General features: G+C 40.1%; 1 protein-coding gene across 1 annotated transcript in view; it reads left to right on the forward strand.

Annotated features, from left to right (window-relative positions):
• Positions 1 to 25,016, forward strand: part of PLCL1 (phospholipase C like 1 (inactive)) — a 186,943-nt gene that overhangs the window by 30,197 nt on the left and 131,730 nt on the right. The window lies entirely within an intron of this gene.

Consider the following 25,016-nt stretch of genomic DNA (forward strand, 5'->3'; position numbering starts at 1 on the left):
CATATGCAGCAAAGGCAATTGATTAATGCTCCTCAGGGGAGTAGTTCTGGCTATGAATAAAGCATTGTCAAATTCAGAATGTAAACAAACTGAAAATTTTGTATTTCCACCTGCCTAATCATGTTTTGATGGTAACACTGGAAGAAAACCCATATAATAGCAAGTGAGAGCTTTCCCCAAAGAGACAGGAATTTAAAGCCAATACAGCATTGTCTCCTATCACTGCTGAACTAGCATCCTGTCTTTTATTTTCTTACATTTCCAGTCCCTACCTTAAAGTTGCTGGGAGGCAGCATGATCTGGGAGAATTTACTCAGGAAGTGGGGCTGCTTTCCCCTCTGGACAGCAGAGTTCAACTCTTCCTGCCTGACATAACACTTTCTTCTGTATAGCAGGAGTGTTCTCATATCTCCATAAGGCTTTGATTGTGGTTAGTAGGCTGGGCATAGACCAAGGAATCCAGCATGTTGTTTAGGCAGACTGTAGGGATTTTTTTTACCCTTTTTTCTTTTCTTTCTTTCTTTTTTTTTTTTCCTCCTCTTGGTGGTTTCCTTTTTCAAGGTAGGAGGAGACAATTATGCTGAAGAGAGGCAGAGGTCTTTGCTCCTTACAGCCATGGGGAGTTGTGGTCACCACAAGTCTGTGCAAATGTGTTCCTCTGCCCTCGATGCTGGCTATGTCAGCTTTTGGGACCTGGTGAGACCCTCCTATCAGAGCAGCACACATGCTGTGTTTTGGTTTTTTGACCCTTCTTGGCTGTGGAGACTGTAGTATTAGTATTTTATTTATTTGTAGTCTGGCAGAGGGAATTTGTATATCAAAGTATAGTGGCTTAGGACTGCCTCCAAAACTGAGTGCAATAACTATGCTAAATATTTATTGTGGCTCTGCTCAGGATAATCTGAGATAAGACCATAGTTTAAACCCAGTTGAAGATCACAGAAAGCATTTCCAGCTTTGTTTGTTAACTCAATTCTGTTACTTTAAAATTTTAGTGGGTTTTTTCCCTTTCTTGAGGGCAGCAAATATGGCATAGGCGTTGACCAAATGACTGGTATTTGTGGATGTACCTTGGAGCCACCAAGGCTGGGGAAGTTTAGGCAGCTGTGAGATCGTGGCTTCTGCTGTACTTCTGCCTACCTGGCTGCACATTAGTGTTAGCACAAAGATTCACCTTGGAGTGGATATTGTCTGTGTGGGCTGTTGGTGGAAGCACCGCAGCATTTGCAGGTGCCAGGTGAAGACCCAGAACATACTTCTGGTGTGCCCACTGTGTGGACCTGTACAGTCATAGAAAACCTGTTTACTAAAATAGCTCTTAAAGTAACTCTTAAGATCAAGTCTCATCTAAAGAAGCATCATCTGTGGCTATTGCATACTCATATTCCTAAGGAAAAAAGCAGTCACTGGATTCCTTAGCAGCTGCTGTTTGTTCCTCCAGTTTAACTTGAATCATGATGGACAGAAAAAGCCTTTTGGGTTTTGTTTTGTACTTTTTATTTCTTTTCATCTTGTGTAAAGAAAACAGCATTTGTAAACACATTTTCTTTCTTATCTGTGGCTTTTAATGAAACACATCACATTAATCACAAAGGTACTGTCACCTCTGCAGTCCCCGCAGTCCTTCCTCCTGTGCATACAAAGGACAATACTCAAACCTGTACTGTGCTGTAAATTGCTGCGGAGGCAGGCAGCAGGCACTGACCCAGACTGTTCCTGGTGGTGAGGGAGATGAATGGAAAACTGAGAATCCTTTTGTGGTTGGTTGTTTGCTTCTTGAAATTGGAGGGACTGTTTGAATACTGCATGCTTCCTGATTTCTACCCTCCCTTCCCTTCCCTCGGGATTTAAAATATTTAACTTGCTAAAAGACTTTGGTTTGAAATCCTCTAAGTGGGAAAGTGCTGATTGTTGGCAAGTTCAAGTGTAAAATTGGTTGTAAGTACTTATGGGGGAACAGTGCAATGGAGCTGAACGGTGCACTGAAAATGAGAGTACTCTAAATCAAAACGCGTTTGTTAATTAATGTTCATTGCTGGTTTCTGAGAGCACAGCTAGTAAACACGCAATCCAAAGTCCATTTAAATCAATCAGCAAAATCTTACTGGAATTAATTTGGGCTGGATTTTTAATTAATTCCTTCATCCAAGATACTTTACCTTAAAATTCTTTTATAAGGTGTAGATGTCTTTTCCTTGGATGTTTCATGAACATGATTATATAGTGGTTTTGTATGACTGAGGCGAACCAGATAAGTATCTTAGCCATGAATTAATATGGAAATCTATAATGAAGCAATTTTGATTCTCAGGGAGGAGCAGATAAACGTGGATTCTTTTCTTTGCATTTATATGTATTTAAAATAACAGAAGCATTTAAAAAGAGGAATTAAAAGCAATATTTAGGGAAAGCCTAAAGTGAGTTGATATTGCTGCTAGAGGATTGCTTTTGCCTTGTCAGAATTGCTAGATGCTCAGATTAATTTAATTTATTTTCTAAGATTAGTCTGACCCCTCTGCAGAGATGAGGGTTAATCCACTGAATTGCTCTGTCCTGCACTGTGTGCTGTTCAATCTTGCAGAACGGGTTCGGTTGTTGATTACAGTCCATCATTCTTGTAGTGGTCTGTAGGTCTGGTGCCCCCACATCAGACCGTACAGTATTGAGGATTTTTCTATTTACCCAGAGCTGTGCTGGTACTGCTGTCTTGCAGTACTGGAAGCTTGTGATGGAGCTGTTGGCATTTTTCTTTCCAGCTCTCCACACAGTGCACTCTCTCTGGCTCTTCTTCCACTTCTTTTGGAAGAACATGCTGGCTCTTTCTCCCCTCACTATTTCCACATAATTTCTATTTGCTTTGTGAGGGCCAGGAAAGAAGTGCTATTCTTTCAGCCAGCCTGTGAGCAGGCCCACTCCTTGGCCCCTGGGGTCCTCCAGGGCTGCTCTGTGTGTGGAGCCAGCTGGCTTGTAGCTCCTGTTTGCTGGCAGAGGCAATTCTCAGCCTTGTGAGGGCTTGGACATGGGGCATTTTACTATGTGTGGTGTTTGTCTTTAAAACTCACCTAAATAATTGAGCAGAGGGGTGTGTTTTCCTTTATCTCCCATAAACAAACAGCTTTTCCTACATGGAAAGATCATCAGTGTGGTGTGAAGTCAGGTCTTGGAGGGGAGAATATGGCAGACTATTGCCTGGGTGGTCGTGCCATGGTTTATCACATGTATATGTTTTAATGTTCTCCTTCGTGGCCACATTGTCCACACAGAATGTTTTCTGAGACTCCTGTTTAACCAGCACACTGGAGTGGCTCTTTACCTAATGATCATCTCTTATTTGTTTTTGTCATTGTTGTGTGCCTTCCCCAGGCTGTATTTCCTGTGCTGTTGAAGTGATGCTTTCAGGGTAGGATTATTAACTAACTCATGAGCTTTCCCTTGGTTCTCATTAGTATAATAGCTTTGTGTTGCTCAGGCAATAATTACTTGTGCCTACAAACTGAGGGCACATCTTTAATTTTATAAGCATAGTAACCAAGACATGGAGAAAGGAGCGTTACTTAGAACCTGATTTAAAAGGCTTTTGTTTTGAAGAGTCCTTAGTATTATGTATGTGCAAGAATAGATCAAAGAGGGGGTCATCATGTTTTCCTGACACATGAAGACAAGGAAGAAGAGCTGGGCTTTTTCCCCCTCTAATGTCCTTCTTGTAAATTGCAGATCCTGTTTGATTTGAAATTCAGCTGGTGAAAGATAACACTTAATTTGCACAAGGTGGAAAATGCTAAGTAACCTTAGGAGTCATCGGGCCCATCAACAATAAAGTCTGTCTTATCAGGAAGATGCCTGCTCTTTCCCTGCTGTTTGTCTGCACTGAGCTGGTGATGTTCTCCACGCTCACTTGCGGCAGTGGCAGATGGTTGCTACCTCCTCCATACCAGCTACAGTCCTTGCAGCACTGAAGTCTAACAGGTGGCATCAGGATGCTGCCCCCTTTTCCTCCTCTGAGTGTTGTTTGCTGGAGCTGCTGGGGCTTTTTGGATGCATTGCACCAAGCAAGGCTGACTAACCCATGCTGTGGGAGTGGGTGCCAGGGCAGCTCTTGGGCAGCCTTGGGAGCCCCTGCACGTGATGCAGGATGGCATCGTGGCCTGGTGTTCCTGTGAACTGCATTGCAGGAAAAACTCATCTTATTCCATGGGATCTGGTACTAACTTCTCTGTTCAGTCAACCAATCAGCATTTTTGCATTGTTTTCCTGGGACCCAAAGTAAAATGGTAATAATTACACTTAGCTGTGGGCTTTTTCCTTATGAAGTTATTTTTTTTGCTTTTTCTTGTAGGAGAGCCTAGGGAGTCAGTGGAGAGTTGTGTCTCAGTCCAGCTTTGTGTCTACGTATGAGAATGGACTTTTGCATATTAATATAAAGCAGTTAAATGGGGGCCAGTTTAGATTTATGGTGGCTTTAGTTTTTTTCTTTTTTGATCCCAGAAGAGTGTAAGGGGCTTTAGTGTAAGGAGAATGATGGTCAAAATGATCTAGTTCATCTGGTTGTGAATGCTTTCTGACTACAATATTATATGCATCCAGTGCAGGAACATAAATCATAGTTCACAGTGAATCATGTTGTGAAGGCCAGTGGAAATGGTATGGCTGTATTAGCATGTGTTCTTAGGGGTAAATTGAGATGTGTATTGTATATGTGAGATGCAGTAATACAAAGAATGTGGGGTTTTGGGGAGATTTTTTATGTATGTGTTAATTTTTCATGTAGAGTGGGCAAGTAGGGAGGACTGTTTACAGAGCAGAAGAAACAAGGTGTACGTGTTTTGTTTCATCAGTTTCCTTGCTTTATATGCTGGAGTGTCAAGCTTTAACAGCACCTGGGTCTGTGTAACATTATTGGATGTGTACTTAGCATATGTTTATTCAGCACCAATTTTTGTAACTCACTGACATTTATTCTTTCTATTCCTTTGTAAGCTCTCTGTTGGTTGCAGCATGGTGTAACCTCTCTTAGCAGGTGGGATTGAAACCCTTCTGAGTCAAACCACTCATTTGCATGTACACATTTCCTCTTGCTGATCGCAAGACACATAAATATGGAACAAAATGAACCAAAACACACAAATAGACTCCTGCAGCTACTGATGTTAATAGTAATTTACAATTTTTTTTATGCTAACTCCCCATTCCACCTGCCCAATAATTGAGGTCACAGTTCCCTCATGGCCCCAGTTCAAGAAAACACTTTAATATTAGTCTTAAGGATATTGTTATTCAAGATAAGCCTTTTAATATTTTCCTGGTGTTAAACCCCGTAAGAGCTGGATTTAATCCCTTGTTTGAATTTCAGCATGGCCTTTTCTATTCTGAATACAGATGCTTTTAAAATGCCTGATGGGTAACTGTGTAGGGAAAGAATATTTCTTTATGCCTAATTTGATATTTTGTTACATGAAGAGGAAAAAAAATAACCCTTACCAAGGAGGCTGTTTTTCCCATTTCCCCATTTTACTTTTTATTGCTCACTGTGTTGTTGATAAGGTTACCCAGCGATCTGTGCCATATAGGTGGTGGTCCCAGTGTTAAAACAAAGCACACACAGATGAGTGCTCTGTGCTTCACCCAGGCAATCCTTTCTGAAATTCCCTTTCTGGGAAGGGCAGGGAGGCAGCAGGGCTGGCTGGGTGGGCACAGCAGGGAGCCAGGCACCAGGAGCTGCTGCCCTGCCCCTGCCATGCACCCAGCCAGTCCTTCCTTCCTTCCACCAAGCTCCTCAGGGCTGCTGTAGGCCAAAATGACCTTGTTTCCCACTGCCTTTACATCCGCTCTGCCCTGTTGGTGTTCAAGTCTCTAAATGTTCTGACCGTTTTTCTGATTTAGAACAAAACCCTCTGTGAATTAAGTGGAGAACCTTGGTTTCCAGTGTGGCTTGAGCTGGGCTTGTTTTTAAAATATCCTGTACTCGTATATGGGAAGGATGTTCAGTTGTACCAGCTGGTTCTTAAATAACTGTGTGTTAATGAAATGGGTCTACAGTTTATCCTGTTGCTGGCTGTTCTGGTGTTGTTTTTGAAATAAAGATAGATGTATTCGCAGTAATTTTTCTTTTCTGAAGTTACTTTTTATGCAGTAGAGATGCAGACTGGTCTTGATTTGGTTTTTTAATAAGAAAGAATACACCTCAAGTTTTTAATGTGCTGTGCACTCAATTAAGTGATCCAAAAGGCATGTAGCTGTGCCATTTATTGCCCTCATTCGTTGCTCTGTTACCCTTGTTCATTGCTGTTAGGGTTTGTAGATGTTGCATGCAGGTAAACGATTGCTGTGCAGTTACATTTTGATTAAGGCGCTTATCTGGCTGGAGTGATTTTGCTTCCTTGTTTTGCAATGCTTCCCTTTTATTTTAGACTCAAATACCCAAATCACAGAAGATACACGGTGTGGTGCAGAAGCCTGAAATTCCTGAGACTGCTGTGCCATGTGTCTTGTTTTCAGTGTGGAAAAGCAGTGAGGATGGGCAGTGCGTTTTGCCCTACTGCTGTCACCCACCCAGGCATGCTGTGTAGGCATACAAAAACTGTCTTCACAAATTTTAGAGCACCCTCATGTTTAATTTTGATTTGTCTGGAGTTTTATTTGGTTTTTGTTTTGTGGGGTTTTTTCTTTCTCAGAAGAAGTGACAACAAAAGAAAGGAAAGGAAGGGGTGAGAGAGGCAGGGGAATGGAGGGGAATGACCAAGGGTTTGTCTCATTAGTGTACTGAGAAGCTCGACTAGAGTGGCACATAGAACTTTTGGAGAACTTGGTCTGCCACTGTAAACATTTGTCTTTGGAAATATTTTGAAATATTACTCAGCTGGAGGGGAAAAGCTACTTGCAATATGGAATCGATGTGACAGAGGAGATTTGGAGAGATATCTGAGTTCTAGGGTAAAAAGGCAAAATTCTGGAAAATAGGCGGTGCTGTCCAAAAAAAAAGAAGAGACTCTACCTAGAAAGAGGGGGTATGCAGGAAGTTAGATAGCAGGAGAGACAGTCTGGAGAGATAGAGCTAACAGGAGAAAACTACAGGAGTGAGGGTTCTTGGTGGTTTGGAATATAGGAGAAAGGAAGCACTACAAAATTAGTAAGTTTGAATCACAAATTTTTGCCTAATGTCCCTTTAAGTTATTCAAGTCTTGCAAAATGGAAATCCAGAGGCAAACTGACTCATAAGGAAGAGCATAAGTGAATGCACGTGATATTCTCTAAACGATTTTCTCTTCAGAGGGAAAAATGCAAGATGCGTTTGGATTATAATATTTAGAGAAGACAGTTGTCAGTGAAAACCTTAATAATGCCTCACTAGTGTAATAGGGAAGATATGTATTCATTATCTAGGGAATCTGTGCCTAATGATTAATAGCAACATCAATGTGTGTATGTATAAAATAAGTTCATTGCTGTATTAGAATTTACTGGCTGAGGAGAAAATTGGTTGCTTCCTGTTAAATATTAAATTATTGCTACTTTAGTCAGAGTTGTATTTGCAATTCAGCAGCACTGTTGACTTGTAAAGTCAACATGACTCTAATTTTGTGAAATGCATTCATGGCAGTTTCTGAAAGCTGGATAAATAGAGCTGAAAGAGAACCTGGAATTTTTGTGTTGTCTCCTTCAGTTATATGTAAGTGAATTCAGTTTGTACTAATGCTTTTCTCAGCCTTATCATGGCTTGATGAAAATGAGCATGCAGAAAGTTCAGGAAGAGGGAAAACTGCTTTTAAGGCACTTTTCCCAAGTGTTTTGCTGATCTGTAGTGGAGAAAGACAAACTTGCTGATCTGTGTTTTGTTGGCTCCTGCAATAGCACCTTAATTTCTTTCATGTAACTTAAACTGAGGGTTTGCTACTTCTTTATTTTATTTGAATGTGCAACACAAAACGAATGAAATTGTACATGTTTTGAGCTGATACTCTAAAGTTGTCATTTTAATAATTAAAATTAGGTTGCTTTCCAAGGAACTTGCAGTTTTTATTTAAATGAAATTACCTAAGGAGCTCCTTGTAAGAGAAGGAAGTGCCTTGATGGATACAATGTGATGTTTGGATGTTTGTTAGACTCTCAAAACACACTCTGATGGCCAAAGAATTGTCTCTAGGCATGTCTGCCTGGTTTAGCTTGGAAGGGCAGGATTTATATTACAAGCACTCTGAAAACTAGACAGACAAATCACCTTTTTGTTGTTTAGGTTTAAGAGTTTGGGTGAGATTTAATAATCTCGGACTTGAGTGTTACCATGCGTTTGAGACTGCAGAGGTAGCTGCTGTAGGTACAGAGACCATTCTCGGTTGTAGTTTCTTTTCTGAGCTAAATGAGGTATCCTGACACTTCCTGGCATTGCTCCCCCTTGCTGGGAGCTGGAAGTCCTGTGGTAGCCGTGCTGGTGCTACCACAGGACTGTTGACTTATTTTTCTCTAAATTGCTTGTATGTAGTCCTTGTGTCTGGTGTGTGTCTTCTGGAACAGCTTCCCAGAGAAGGTTTTTAGGCTCAGTATGAGCTGGTGCATGGGAAGCACAACACACAGGCTTTATCATGGGCTCTTCTCTTCCAGTAAGTTCAGGTGACCTTGAGTGAGTTTAATATCTTCATGCTTTTGTTTCTTCCCCTACTCTTTGCCCTTGTGTTTTGTTAGTTGGGATGGTATCTTTAACTGAGCACAATGGAAAGCTTGTGTTAGATGGGTCATACAAGTATTATTGTAATCCAAATGCAAAAGAGGGATTTTTTTCCTCTAGTTGAAGAATTTCGACCATGAGAAGCACTAACATTGTGTTTCTGCTGTTACTGTGCTACTGATATTCTTCCTGTTCAGCTTTTCTCTTTATTTTGGATCAGAAACACTATGCAAATGCCTGATGCTTCCAGTTGATCAAACTGGGAGGATGGAGGAAAAAAGTAATTCAAAGGTTATTTTTACTGCAGTAAAGGAAAACTGAATTTTTAATTTTGGGTCAAACGCAGTGTTTTTGATGAGTCAAAATAATTGATTCTGGTGTATGTGAGGCTGATTGTGTTGACATTTTCAAAAGTGTGTTGGTTTCCCCTTGCAAGGGAAAGTGAAGTTCTCAAATCAGGACCAGGAGTTACGCTCCCCCTTTGTGCAAGCTTGAACTAAGGGCAGTGTGCAGGGTTTTCATTCCTGTTGGAGGGGCTGTGGAGCCCATTCCCAGCACTCCAATGGCAGGCCATGAACAGCCACCATCCTTTAGCAGGTTCAGAGAGGACACGGAAACTGGGATTTCCATGACTTCTCATGTAGGACAAGAGTAGTGCAAACAGGATCACGTAGGTCCTCCACAGCTGGGGAGGGACTGGGGTTGAAAGGTAAAAGGGAACAGTGGTTTACAAATCTAACATTAATTTGTTAGTGGGCAGGTGTTTATTACAAAACCTTGAAAATTTATTGTTGTAGAAAGATTTATAGTTTATTCTGGAACTGCTGGAATAAACTGTAAAGCGGTTTCTTGTGTTTTTTTTTTTTTTCTTTTCATGTACTGTTTTGTTGAATCTGAACCAAATAAGCCTAACATTTTCAAAACATTTTTTCTTTTGTTGTGGCCAAAGTGTTTGGGGAAATTCACCCTGTTATTTCAGTTACTTTGAAGTACAGATTTGATGTACGAAGTGAACTGTCTAAAACAAAAGCTGAAAAATATGAAGTCTGGTTCTCATTTTATAGAGAAATGCCAACTGTCTTTTCTACTGGCTATGCATTTTATAAATTAATGTAGTAGTTACATGAATTAAAAGTAAGACTGTCTGTTAGCATAAAAATTTGTGATAACATAAAAAAACCTTTTAATTTCCGTTGCATTTCCTTATTTTTGGTAAATGTAGCAGAATAGTCATAGAACAGTAACAGTAGTGAAGTGATAATCATTCACAAAGTAGCTGAGACTGAGGAATTAGAAATATGGACTGGGAATGACATTTATCGTGTTGGGTGTGAAATACTCATGGAAATCTACTTCTTCCATAAATATTAATTTGACATTGGTTTAGGATTTAATAAGTGGAGTGACTCAAGATGATAAAGATGCTTTATTACATCTGGATAGCCTTAGGCAATATATCTGTCTGCCATTAAAAAAAAGGTATGAAACAGATAAGAAAATATTTTAAGTTATGAAAAGTAAAAGAGGGTTGAACATAAAGGTGATTGGTATTTACAACATAAAAACTAGGGTCACATTTTTCTTTTTAATTTATGTAAATTGAGTCAAAGCCTATTCTAAATAACAGGGAAATACGTCTTGATTTCTTTCTGTATTTTTCCCAGGTTTTCAAGGCATCTGTGCTGAGTTTAAAAACACCCATGTGCAAAGTACAGGCTTTGTTCCACTGTAGCATACATAAAAATGCTTTAACTGAGGAACCAAAATAACTTGGAGGTGACCTTTTGCTTCAAGACCTGACTGCTTTAAAGGCAATTTATAGAATCATAGAATCCTTTAGGTTGGGAAAGACCTTTAAGATCATTGAGTCCAACCATTAACTCAACACTGCCAAGCCCACCATTAAGCCATGTCCCTAAGTGCCACATCTATACATTTTAAATACCTCCAGGAATGGCAACTCCACCCCATCCCTGGGTAGCCTGTTCCAGTACTTGACAACCCTTTTGGTGAAGATATGTTTCCTAATATTGGATGTAAAACTCCTCTGACATAACTTGGCCTATCGCTTCTTACCTGGGAGAAGAGAACACTCCTTGTTGAGTGGACCTGCAGATTTCCTGAAGTGAGTTTGTTGCAAAAGGAACATTCCCAGAGAGAGGAATGCTTCCAAAACTGTTCTTCATTCTTTGTTTCCTTTTGTTTATTTTTCTTGCCACATTATTTCATGGCATCCTCCAGGTCATAGGTTTATTGTCATAGTGACGATACACATCTCTGTAAAATAATAAAATTTAATTTTTTTGACAGCAGGAAGAGAAAGTAGATCAAGTTGTTGATAGGCAGAATCATAATCATTCTTCTTGGCAGGAAACTTGTACACATGATAAGTCTTTAAACAAAAATGAGACTTTTATCTTCTTAGGGAGATTTTAATTGAGTTTTTGATAAAAAAAGGTTAAAACTGTTTCAAGCTGTTGTTTACTTTTCTATTCTACAGCCATGAGTACTTTTTTTTAAGGCACATGGTACTACATGTCCTTTAAGAAGAAAAGAAGCAAAAAAACCTCCAAAAAACCCAAGCCAACCCAAACCCTTAAAAATAAGAAGTTAAAATGTTCCTGCAGTGTTCCTTGGTAGCTATTTTGGTTTGACATTTTAATTATAGTCCAAAGGCCTCAACCTCCCTTTAAACCTGGTATTTATATAAAGCAGAGAATTGTCTTTATTCTCAAGAGGTTGTAGTCCAAGAGAACAGACAAAGCAGATGTTTGAAGCAAGCGTGGGGACTGGGGTCACTTCAGCTGAACCCGCACACTCAGTGCTGCAGTACTGGCTTGTACCATAACCTGTTACTAGTGCAAGGTGTGGCTGATCCTGTTGCCACAGATAAATGGTTTGAACTTGTTTCCATGTGAGGAGTGTGTTCATTGCAAGGGTAGGCAAAGCTGGTTCTACCAGGACGTCAGTTTGGCTGAAAATTCACTGCTTGCTTATTGTGCTTTTGTTGTATAGATTTTAATTTTTATTTCTGGACTTCAGTCCCTGGGGTTCAATTTCTTCTTGCTGGGCCAAAGACATTTAAGAAAAGATTTTATTACAAGTCCAAACTAAAATAGTTCAACCTTGTGAGAATGTGGAGGCGAGGTAACAGCTGCAAGATCAATCCATGAGAAAGACCCTCCCAGCTATCCAAGGACAGTTCTAGTATGATGCGAATGCCTGGAGAGGTATTCTACAGAGACAATCCTTTTTAGCGTGTAAATTTATAATCACTTTTGAAATCTGATATATAACAATTGGGAAAAGTTGATTTTCTTCAAAACCCTGGGGGAGGTTGCCTAAAATGGTAAGAAAAGCAATGATAGGGACTTCACTCTGAAAATGCAATTAAAGGCAAACCATATATATGGTATTGAAGGCAGCTAATGAGCTAGTTCTGAACATTCTCCTTATTTAGTTTACTTAGAAATAAAACTAATGTGACTCATCTATGCAAACATCGCCTTCCAGGGAGACATACCTTTGTTGCCAGTGAAAGCAGTGGTCAGTTCCTCTGCTGCAGAGCCCAGGGCACCATGTACTGCAGCACCCAGGTCATTGCAGTTCCAGGTGCTGTTGCCCCTTCACCCCTGAGGATTGTATCTTTTGCTACCAGCATGGGAGATGAGCTTAGATGGTTTCTATTTTATTATGAAATGTAATGAGGTTTTCATTTAGGGGAGGAAAAAAAAGTTTAGAATTTGCTTAGTTGTGTTTTGAGGAAAAAAACAAAAGAGCCTGACACATGCTCCTCTCAGCTGTGAAATGTGGCTGGCGGATCCCCTGTGCATATCCTGGCAGTGAGAGCTAATGATCTCTGAAAATACCAGGGAGCAAAAGTTACTGCAGGATCAAAAATCCCAGCAATGCCTACTTTGGTCCTTGACTGGTTGTTGCAAAAAACAACTTTGTAGAAATGTGAAAAGACTGCTGCAGCAAACCATTGATTGCATTTCTTTATGACATGCTTTGAATGAATGCTGAACTTGATACGTTTTTGTTTAGCATATTAGGTTTTTTTCTGGTTTTGCTCCCCCTTCTGCCTCCATTGAAATCTGGATGCAGATATATTTGAATATAGCTATTTAGAGAATTTATTTCTCTCAGAACATTATCTTAGAACGAAAAGGGAAGCCAGGTAGAGGTAAATGTGAATAAACTATAGTGCAACAGGTGGGTAATTCCTAATTTGGACAAGGTATAAAAATAGCCATAACTGCTTGTTCTTTTGGTTTAATACACTGTTAAATGACTTCATGATCAACTTATGATATGCAAGACTGAATTATTTTAAAGAGGAAAACTCTGGGGGCAGTGTAGCTCAGAAGTGAGGCTTTTATCTCTGGGCTGAAAGTTCAGCCAGTTTGTGAGGCTGTTTCAGCATTTGGTGAACTGGATAGTCAATGCTGCCATTTGGCTAAAGCTTAGATGTATATCAGGGTTCTCAGGCATCCAGGAGAAGGCTGAGGATGGATGGGGCACTGGACGCTTCGCTCCTCTTTCTGTTGAAGGTATATTGCCTTGGAAATGGGACTGGGGTGGTATTTTGAGCAATTCCTACTGCTACAGCAGTGTGACTTGACCATCAGTTCAGTCAGAGCACAGCAGCTGTAGGAGAAAGAGGCTCTGTCATCACATACACCAATCCTTGTTTTGATAAAGTAGGAAAATGGTATTTTAAATATAACTGAAGGTAGTTTTTACCTTCCAAATTATACTGCTCTACTTTTAAGTCTGCAGATTAATTTTAGGTTTTTACAAGTCAAGTAAAGTCTCAATATGAAATCTTTTGAGGTCCTCCTTCTTAAAGTGAATTGGCTGAGTATTATGTTCATAAATGATTGTGGACATAGGTTGTGGATTGAATTAGCATAGGGAGTTTGATAACCAAGATGCCTTGGCAAGAACCAACAGAGCTTTGAAGATTACAAGAAGATTGGATCAAGAATGGCGACAGGAAAGGAAGATTGAATCCAACTTCTGCAAGTCTGTAGTGTTTAACCTAGTCATTAGAGTAAAAAAATCACTAGCCTTCCTAGAAGAGTATATAAGCATTTGGAAATCACAGTAAAAAGCAATTCTGATGGCAAATGAGTCTTCCTGTCTCTCTATCAATCATCGATACATGATGCTTTTATTTTTTCCCCAGATAAAGCTTTTTTGTGTTTGTGTGTGTGGTAGTCACGCTCATATTTGGGTTTTTTGGTACCAATTTATATATTAATCTTTGTAGAGGCAAATAATATATTTAGAGGTGCAGAAAATCACTGTTAGTGTTAATTTTCTGGTTAATAGGTAAAACAGTGGGGAGAGCCACTTGAAATAAACATTTGTTTTCCTTCAAATTATGACAAGATAAAACTTTAAGCAGTATCAAGCAATGGGGAAGATTACAGTATTCAGATGTTAAACAGTGGTCAAGAGAAGGCTCTGTTATTCCTCAGAATGATTTGCCATCTAATAAATTTTAATATAGGTCTCTCATGTAAGAAAGCCATCAAAAATTTGAAGATATTCTTGTGATTGCAGGGTTCGGTATCTTTTTTTTTCCCCACTTGCAAATCATCTCCTTCAAAATAAAACCTAATTAAAGTAATGCTGGAATACCAGTCCAATAATGTCCTGTGCCACTTCATTATCAGTTGAAATGTAGTAATGAATTAATTAAATTCTTCAGATTTTATAGCCAATACAACACATACTTGTTTCCATTCATGAGTGCTTTATTCATGGATATTGAGTGCTGTTGGTATTGAGTTCATCCTACTGTATATCTTGTTGAAATCAGGCACACTAGGATTTACTGTTACAGAACTGTTTTGAAAGTAAGACCCCCAAATCAATAATTTTGTTAAAAAAAACCCCTAAACTAAAAAAAACCCCAACCCCCCCCCCCCCCAAAACCCATCAAAAATACCAACCCAACTCACCAAAAAAAACCAACCCAAAAAACCCAGCTAAACCCGAACGCATTATACTTGTATTTATATTAAAGTTTAAAAATGCGAAGTGCCACGTTGATAGAAAGTGTTCATTCTTCTCGTTCTGCTTTTATAGAAAATAGGCCAGACAGACTAAAAATTCATTCAACACTTAAAACCCATAAACACCCCAAAATGAACAAAAACCCCAAAAAGCTTCTGGAGTCTACTGCTGTTTGAGTGGAGAACAGAGAAAAGGAAAGCAGTTGGTAACACTCTAAGAAGACCCATATCTTGAATATGAAATGAAAATGTTAGCATTACATCTTGTGGTTTTTTAGAACCAGATTGCTGGAAAGATGTGGCTTGAGCCATACATGCAGTTTGTAGGCTTGGCTGCTTTAGAATTGGATGTACCTTTTAAAATAACTGAGAATGAAGAAGGCAGGGATTTACACGGATCAAGAAGCTTGTTAAGTGGAAAAGCTCAATGGTTTTCTGTATTATAGAGAAGAAAAAGGGTAGTGTTGAGATAAAAGGAGTTTACCTACTGCTGGTTTTGCAATGAAAAGTTTATTGACTTTTCACAGACATCAAATAAGTGTTCACTTGCTTTTTAATTTATTGCCATGCTGATGAGCTTCTGAAGGGGCCCCTGTCTCAGGGCAGAGCTTAGGCAAGCTGTCCATGTGCTAGCCTCAGTCAGCAGCCCCCCACAGCCTGGGACAGAGCCTGATTATTCAGAGTACAGCAATGGGCTTGGGCCATCAGCATCCCTTGGATAAGTCTGCTTTAGCAAAAAATCATATTAGGAAGGTGTTATTTCTGAGAATTCCTTTGTCCATTTGAAAGGAAGCAAGTAAAGGCAAAGGCAGTCAAGTCTGCTTTGCAGGATGACAGCCTTGCTTTTGCAAGGCTCTCTGGCCCCATGAGCTGCCCCTTCAGGAGAAGGTGCATGCCCTGCTGATGCTGCCCCAGCACTCTGAAATACCACAAACCACATCTACGAGAGGGCCTTAGAACAGAAGTGCTGCAAGGAATCCTATTGCTGCACTTTATCTGCCAACTTGTTGTCTGAGAGACAGGCCCTGCTGGTTCTGGGAGAAGATAAAACTGAGACATTTCTCAGAAATACGTGTGCATTCACTTGTGTATACAGAGACCTGCATCAAATGGGTTTTCTGTGTTTGGTGATGGAGTTTCTGCCAGACCATTTAGCACACATTTAATCAGGGATTAAAAGAGAAAGGAAATGTCCTTGTAAAAACTTCAGCAGTTAGGAAACACTTTGAAGTTCCATTGCTGTTGCTTTCTTCTTTGATCTCCAGATGTAGCAGTCATTTTTATTCCCATGTATGTGCTTATTAATTGCTTTTATATTTAATGTTTTAAGGGGATCACTGTTTTACCTTTAATCAGCAGTGAAGGTGCTGTGAACCCATCAGCTCGCTCCAGAGCGATAGAACTTACTCAGGAAATATGATAGCAAGTTTTAGATTTTTTTCCTGGAGAATTCTGGCACTGTAGCTGTCATGTGTAATAGTGAATCCACAGCTTACATCCAGTTCCTTCTCCAAGGTTTTAACCTTGAGATTGTTCATTACAGTACCTCATTATAAAGTATTATAATTTGTATTTATTTTATCAATGACAGGAACTTCCCCACAGTGAGACAACTATGGAAATATCCAAATTTCTCATATCTGCTTAAAAAGAAGTGGGTGAGGAAGATGTTACTAATGCCGTCTGCTACAGTGATTTGTTTCCTGGATCTGTCACACTTGCAGTGTAATTCTGAAATATTTGCCATGTAAAAGAATTTATACAGCTTAGCACAAAGGCCCAACTTTATTAGCAGTTGTAGAAACCAGAACAGAACAGAAAGAAAATTTTGGCTTATTAAAAATAAAAGTGCTAATGTTTTTTGAGACTCCCCCCACTGTCACCAAGACTACTGACTTAAACAAATACCCAATGCCCTTCACTCTATTTGGAACCACTTTGGAGTGACTGTGGACTTGGACTAATAATTACATAGAGATTTCAAATAGTTCACACTTTCAAATCTCAGAGTTAGAGGGCTACAGTGTTATTTTTCTAACTAAACTCTGAGATTATAAGGGTGATAAGGCACTGAAACAAGTTGCCCAGAGAAGCTGTGCATGGCCCATTCCTGTAAGTTTTCAAGGCCAGGTTGGATGGGGCTTTAAGCAACCTGGTCTAGTGGGAGGTGTCCCTGTCTGTGGCGGGGAGGTTGGGATTAGATAATCTTTAAGATCTCTTTCAGACCAAACTTTTCTGTGACTCGACGATTAATTTTTTAAATCATCGTGTCACTTAATGAGCTGTATGTAGATCTGTTCCTCCCACTCTGAATTTATATTTCTTTGAGGTAGCTTTCCTATTTGGAATAAAAGAGCAATAGTTTAAGAATATTTCTGTAACATTTTTCATGCAAGCAGTGCAGTTCACTTCGTGGTGCTTGAAAGCCAATAAATAGTCCTGGCTTTTCTTTGCAACATCAGCATGCAGCAGCTGGGGCTGTTTGCTCTGAATTATAACACAGACTGTGGGATTTGATAAGAAGACACTGTGTGGGAGCAAGATAAAATTATATCCTTGGGATTATGCTAAAAATACATGTGTGAAAATGGTGTTTTCATGGCACAGTTTGATTTAACCTGTCCTTGAAGATACCACACCTCTTATGGTCTGGTACTGTTTTATCTGGCTTCACAGATGACATATGGGGAAAACAAAGCACAGTGATAATGGCCAGTGTGCTGTGTGTCTGAAGCTTTGTGAGCAGCAGTTGCACACTGTGTTTATAACCTCAGGCACTGCATGATTTTTGTACTTATCCCTGCTTGTCAAACCCAGATTCCCACTGGGTCTAAGAGCTTTTTGGACCTCCTTTCTTAGGAGCAATAGAGGAAATGTCTGTTTTTCAGAGCACATTGCTGGAGCATTGCCTCTATACCTGTGTTCTGCAAACTGTGTTCAGTTGGCTCAAAGCTGAGATAATGTTATGCAAACAAATAGGCACAGAAACACTCCAGAATAACATAGCTTTTGTTTTACACTAAAAAAAAAAAAAAAGTTAATTAGAATATTTGCTGCTTGGAGACTGGTGTATAAAAATCAGTATGAACTAAGAAAGGTTTGACTCTGCATCAAAAATCAACATGTACAGCTTGTTTACTCTCTTGTAATCACCAAAATACTCAGAGTCTATATATCTTAAGCCTTTCCTAGGGTCTTGGGGTATGTGTGAATTTTCTTATAAAGACTGAGCTGTCACCTAAGATCCATTTAGTCTGGGAGAAGGAGGAGAAATCTGCATGTCTCAGTCTGGCTTTATATGTCTGGAAGATCTCGTATATCCACATTACACGGTTTTTTTGGTTAAAAATGAATAGTCTCAATTTTTAGGGCAAGCACTACTTAAGTAAGCTCATAGAATCATAGAATAAGCTGAATTAGAAGGGACCTGTTTTTAAGGGATTTTTTAACAATCTTACTATATTCTTTCACTTTATTTCTTGTTTCTCCTTCCTGTATGGGAAGCTCTGTTTCTGTTTAAATACTCCTGCTAATAGGAAAGAGTAGGGTTTGCTGGCGTATCTCTTTTCCAGTTTGATTTTGAGTTACTCCCTATTCCTATTCATTCACCTTCTTTCTCTGCCATAACCACAAAACAGTCTGTCTGCTATGGAACAAAAATTAGAGATTATAAAGATTAGAAGGCAGCAATTATTCTTCTGTGAGAAGAAGCCCTTCTACAGGAGCTATAATAAAAATTGAAATCCTTTATGTAGTGTGCTGTATCCACTGCAGTTTTTCTTTTAAATAAGTGAACAGGCTTTTACTGTCAGCATTTGTTGTACATGGTGAGATGCTGTGAATTTGGATGAGTCCAAAGGGGTCAGATCTGTGATGCAGCACTCCCAGGGCTATAAAACTCATGAGAACTATATAGAACACATTTCTGAATGTTTTCCCAGAGTGAGTAGAGCACATATTCATTAGGTGGAGATGGATTAGGCCTTTCAATTTTCTCGTTTCATCACTGAGCTATTTTATTTTGGTTTTCTTGTATCCTGTGGGCAAGAAGTGCTATAGGAGGGTCTGGTGGAAATCCAGAGTGAATTGCCTGAAATTACAGTGGGGAGCAAGTGCTTGTTGGGCTTGACTGTTTAAAAAATTGTAAATGTATTTCAGAAGAGAAACAGTCAAACACTTTCTATTTAGGATAAAGCAAGTCTCCCTGGCTTCACCACCTCTGAAGCAGCCTGGGCTGCAAGTTGTGTGATGGCAGTAGCCCCGTGGGACAAAAAGGGAACCGAGGGGTTGGTAGTGATTGGAGCTGCGCAGGGCAGGGAGTTGGAGAGCAAAGACCTGATTTCAGCCTGGGTAGCATGTGGACACAGACACCCAGCTCATGGACTTTGATGGGATTTGTAGAAAGGAAAGCAAGTTTTTTTGTTAGACTTACACTTCAGAGTGCCATTAGAAAACACACAGGAGTCTAGCTGTTAAAGGAAGTTTGAACACCATTATTTATATACAGCTGTCTCACTACCATCATCCAAAAATCATCCTTTTCTGCTTCCATGAGATGTCCATCTGTGGGAGAGGAGTGGATATGCCATTCTGCTGCTCTCTTCTGGTTATCATCTAAATGAATCTCTTCCAAGGGTTGAGTGGGGCAAAGGCCAAGATGCAATCAGGTTTTGCTTGAGGAATAAGTGATCCATCTGACTCAGCATTTTTGTTTATAATGATGTGCTTGCATTTTCCATCCTCTTCAGACATCTGGTTTATGCTCTAAGCAAGGTGATACCTTGTATTTAGACTTAATTTCTATGCTATTTAATTTTCCATTCAGGATGTTTTTGAAGATCTATGTCAAGCATTAACTTGTTCTACAGGCTAAGAATGACTGGATTGTGGATATGGTTGTAGCTGCTGGTACTGCCTTTGCTTCCCTGCAGAACAGGAGACATCATTCAAATGCTGGAGTAAACGTTGAAAAACCTGAAGCTTAATTCCCAGTAGATTTCCCTCTCCCACATTCTGTGCCCTTTGAGATTCCAGTTTTGCTAGGAGTCATGATTATTTGCCAACTACTTTCAGAGCTCTCTTGATCCTTGTTGAGACAGATTCTGGCACAGTTTGTCACACTGGAGGTAGTGCCTGGCTTCTTATGCTGGCAGGTGAAAATTATCCAGTAGCTCTTAAGTGAGCAGTATTCCTGAGAAGCAGCTTGTTTCTCTGGAATCCTACTTCAAGTTTTTGAAATACCTTCTTGTCATCCTGAATAATGTTACTGAATCCCAAGGGGAAGCTGAATTTTCTTTAGTGCCTTCTCTGCATAGTACCAGAAGAGTACCAGAAGGCATCTATAGCTGACTGGCAGTTTTGTCTTTTGATTTTGGAGTGCTTTTTTTCCAGAGATGGGGAGGTGAGATGCAGAACCTTTTCACAGAAGGATCAAAATAAAATTAATTGAGGTGGTTAGTTTATGGTACAGCTTGCAGCTTTTACTTTCTACTTATTTGTCTGACCTCCTCATCATCTTGCCAGTTTTGTTGCAGTCTTGATTTTGCGGTTTCAAAATACATTGGAATATATTGTGTTATCCCATGCAATGTTTACTTGGTTATACCAAGAGTTTGTCTGTGATTCTAGCATCCCCACTGTACCATATAATGCGATAATGTATGCAGAAGAATTAATCATGTGAAGGAGGAGGCAAAACCAAAAACCATGGAGGACTCAATAAACTGAATCAATTCATGGTGTGTTTTTTATTTGCTATTTTTTTCTGTGTTTCTTTCCTCTTTCCTTTATTGTTGTCTCTTTGTGGCTTGACAGAAGATGCTAGGATAGGAAGGATTCAACTTTGGCAGAGGTCTATCAGCCTCCTCTAAATTGTTGCAAAGTTGTAAATGTAGTGTGGCCAACAGTTGTGGTATATTTTATATGAACTGGAGTGCTCACCGTTTTTTTTTTGGAAGTTTGTCTCGATTCCTGGCACTGCTGATTTAATTTCACTGATTTAATTTCCTGTATTAAATCCCTTTTTTTTGTTTAAAAATATCTTAAGGGGTTAAAATATTATAATTCTGTTAGACATCTTCTGAATAATGCATCTATGACACAGGTTTGTCCAGGTTTGCCTACAGAAGCAATCAAAACCTCACATTTCTTCCTAGGGGCTATTGTAGTGTAGTTCATACACAGTATGTAGCAATTTGGCATTTCACTGAATTATAGGCAATCATGTAGGTGCAGCTGTATCTCTTGTGTGTATTTTCTGCAGCCCTCTGGAATTCTTTTGCTTAGAAAATCTGCCTCACTGTTCATTTGCAATTGCAAATAGCTCCATTGCAATTGCACCCCGAGGTGCTTCAACAGAGCAAATGCAACTTATTAAAAGATGACCATAAATTAGTAGGTCTCCAGAGTAGATTTAGTGGTTTGGCTATGTTCCAACTGAAATTAAAATCATAGGATTGCCATTAAGTTTATTAAAAAAGAATGTTGTGGAGATAAGAAGCAAAAAAACCCCACATAAAATGTAGCCAAGATATGAGAAACTGCTGTTATTAAAATATAAATGTTTTACATCCCACATTGGGAAGTAAATTTTGCCAAAAGTAGAAATGCCGGAGGCTTCCACCAATACATTAGGGACTTCCCTGGCACTGATTTTTACAGGAAGATACTCAGCTACTGCAGTAAGGAGTGACGGTAGAAAAGAGGGAGGGAAAATAATGCAGGTTATGCTGTGTCACACGTGGGTTGCTCATTATTTAGAGCATGCAGGAGTGTGGTTGGGATTCCTGGCCATGCTGAAAGAAGAAGAGTGATGGTGGCAGACACAAGTTTAGTGTTCTGCAAGAGATGCTGAACAAAGGCTGTGGAGATCTCTGTGGCCTGTGCCTTAGCAGGGAGTACATATGGGCTCTCTCCTGGAAGGTCTGAGCAAACACAGATGAACTGAGCAACAGTGAATTCCGGGTGTCAGATCTTCTTTCCTGGTGCTCACTTGCACTGGCGGAGCTACAGAGTGATTGGGTGCTGAGTGTGGGCTGAGATTCTCAACACCGGTAAATGAGGAAGTCTGGAAAAGCACAGCAAAATGACTGTGGGGGACTTAATGATTGCTGGGTAATGATGTTGTGAAGAATTCATCTGCTTGCACTTGTGCAGAGCTCTCTGTAGTAATAACACAAGAGCCTCATGCTGAGGGGTAGATGAATCCCAATTGTTGGAATATTACTGTTCCTTGGTAAATAATACAGATGGCATTGAGGAGGTGTTACTGTTGTACAGAACTTGTGCAAAAGTCAGTCAGTCTGGACTGGGGGTGGCCTGCTAGAGGGGATAACAAGAGAAATGTTTTGAGTGAAGAATAGCTGTCAGCCTTCAAATGTGATGCTTGGTCTGTGTTGGAAGGAAGTACAGACATCTGGAATGGAAGGGAGCTATTGTGTACCTTCTCCAGGTCCTCAGTCCTGCTGAGGTTCCACAGTCCCAGGCGAGCATGGAGACCTGGCTTCCAGGCTGGTACAAGACATCTTGCGGATCATAGCATATTGACAGGAATTGCAAGGGCATTTAAAGATGGGGAAAATAGCAAAATATGACAGCTTGAGACATGAAGAATGTGAATAAGAGACAATGAAATTCAGCCTGGTATGTAATCAAATGTATTGTGTGGTTCTGTGTAGAAGAAAGCTGAAGCAGTCATTTCAACGGGGCAAGGCATTTGACAAGCAACAGTGGTGAAGGAGACTTAGGTCAAAGTTAAATGAGAGCCTGCTTATAACTTACAGACTGGTTTATAAAGCTGTGGTATCTGCATTTAAAGTGCTGTTTTATTTCTGTGCTTTTTCAGTGTCAGAATGACACAGATTAACTGGAGGGAGTTTAGATAAGAAAGCAATAAATAATTAAAATGTTGTAGGAGAGTCTGAAGAATGAAGCAAGTACAGATTAGGTTTGCCAAAGTGTAGACTGTGGAAAGCTATAAATCTACACCCATTTGAGTGTAATAGCAAGGAAGAGAGCACAGCATTGCTGCTGGGTATGTGTGAGCACATTGTTCTGGCCATTGGTTGTGATAGATCTCTGTAGGCCTGGCTCTGCAGGGCTCTGCCTGAAAAAGACTGCAGGAGCAGAAGCCAGAGTGCAAACAGTCCTGAAGGCAACAAACAAGATGCAAAACTCAGGGAATACCAACTGCTAGAGACTGGAAGGAGAGTAATTCTACTGTTTAAAATGGTTTTGCTTTAGAGTTAGGCTAGAGGAGCATGATAAAATACCAAATATAGAGACGAATCACATGGAGAAGATGAGGATTAAAAACCCCCCAAAAGCAAAAACTGGGAAATGCAGATTAGACTTTAAGTCTTTCTTTTTAGTCTTTTGCATGAAGGCATTAGCAGGTATGGCTCATGATACTATAGAAAATACGACTTGGTGTTGTTTTAATTTTTCAAAGTTTTGGGTTGTTTGGTTGGTTGGGTTTTTTTGGTGTGCGTGTTTTTTGTTTGTTTGTTCTTTTCGTTGCTTCTTTACAAGCTGGAAAATGGACAGAGTTAGATTGGATGTAGAGAGCTGCAATTTCATTAGTGAACTGAGCTGTTCTCTTATAGATTGAATGGGCTTTTCCTTAGGAAAGTAATTAAGGAATGAAACAGACTTGATAAAATAGCACAGTGATTTAAATCTCTATTTTTTTTAAGTTTTATGTTGCAATATATCTTGATTTAAGTTAGCAGTGTAAGTAATCTTGATGTTAAAATCCTGCTGTGGAGACTGTGAGTCTTGAGGCAGTCCAAGAGGTTTCCTCTGTTTTGCATAGTTTGCCACTGGTGAGGTTTGTTTCCTAACAAAACAAATTAGGAAATCCAACTCTAGAGCAAACAAGCTTTTCTGCTGGCTCCAAAGACTGTGTGTTGGCTGCGCTGATGTTTATCTAGGCTACAGCCAAGGGCTTCTGGTGCTGTACCTGGGGAATCCTGTAGGGCTCTGTCTCCACCCACCCAGTGCTCCCCGGAGACCGCCTGCCTTTCATGGAGCTGGGTTACAGCCACATCATACATCCTTCCTCAAGGCACAGGGCTGGCAGAGCCCCTAACATTGTACCCACATGGCAAAGGCACCTGCAGCTTCAGGAGGAGGAAAAGGAAGCAAGATCTCCATGATCTTTGGTCTGATAACGCTGGACAGGGCTTGAGTAATGCTGCCTCACATGGAGGCTCCTGTGATCCCCATCCCTGTGCTGCTCCCCAGAAGGATATTTGAAGCTCTGAGAAGTCATCTGTTGCCTGCAGTCGAGGTCAAGACAATGATCTGCTTGGTTGATTGAAAAAGTCTTTTAGGACAGCTGGAATGGAGTTGATGAAAGCAGAGCCTTAAGTTTGTTTTCCTACCAAAAGCAGTGAAGCTAAGCTACTCTACAAAATAAGATTGAATCAAAGCCATTCCATATTTGGAGCAAATTGCAGCACCTGTCTGTCTGCTGCAGCCGCTGCAATCTTGTCATCTATAAAGAATAAAGGGAAATGGGGAAAAAGGCATTTTGGGAAAGCAGAGAGAAGCACTGTAATCTGAACATCCATACTGTGTGTTCAGCTGCACAGCCTGAGATTCTGTATGGACTTGCTGTCAGATTTATGTAGAAATGAGACCTTATACAATATATTTACCAGTTCAACTAAATGTAGTGCAATCTGCCACTGCCTGGACTTCCCTGAATACTTGGCTGGGGGAAGAAGGGAGCAGAGTTACTGACTTTGATCAATTATCTGTTCCATTCCTGTGGTTGTGAAGGAGATGCTGGTTCTAGAATTGTGGAAAAGTTGCCCTATACAAACTACATAGTGTTACCACTGAAAATAGAATATCAGCAGTTTTGGGATCAATCTGGGGACAGTGCAAATGGGATCTTTAAAGCTTCTGGTGCCTCAAGACCCATCCTCTTTGAAAGGCTTCCCAGTGATGGTCATGATCTAAAATGTCCCTTCCTCAGATCATAAAAGTGGGGCTGCCCTGAGAACTCTGCATTGTTTTAAATGCCGTTCGCTACTGACGACAGCTGACTGTGGTTGGGATCTGGAGGATGTTTGGTGGGGAACCACCTGTAGGTAACCTGTGAATGTGTTTTGTGTCTCTGATGAGTATAGTGGGGAGGGAAGGACACCTTGAGGATATTGGGATCGAGCTGCTGTCAGTCTCATGCGTCTCCAGTCTACTTGTGGAAACATTGTGGAAAATCTTAAGAATGTGGCATTTACTGTCAGCATCTTCTGAGTCAGGCTGGATTAGGTCCTTATAAACCAACAGAACTCTTGGATGTAGCATGACATAGTAGATCCAGT

This window comes from Prinia subflava, chromosome 6 (assembly GCF_021018805.1).
Source record: "Prinia subflava isolate CZ2003 ecotype Zambia chromosome 6, Cam_Psub_1.2, whole genome shotgun sequence".
NCBI classification, from domain to species: Eukaryota; Metazoa; Chordata; class Aves; order Passeriformes; family Cisticolidae; genus Prinia; species Prinia subflava.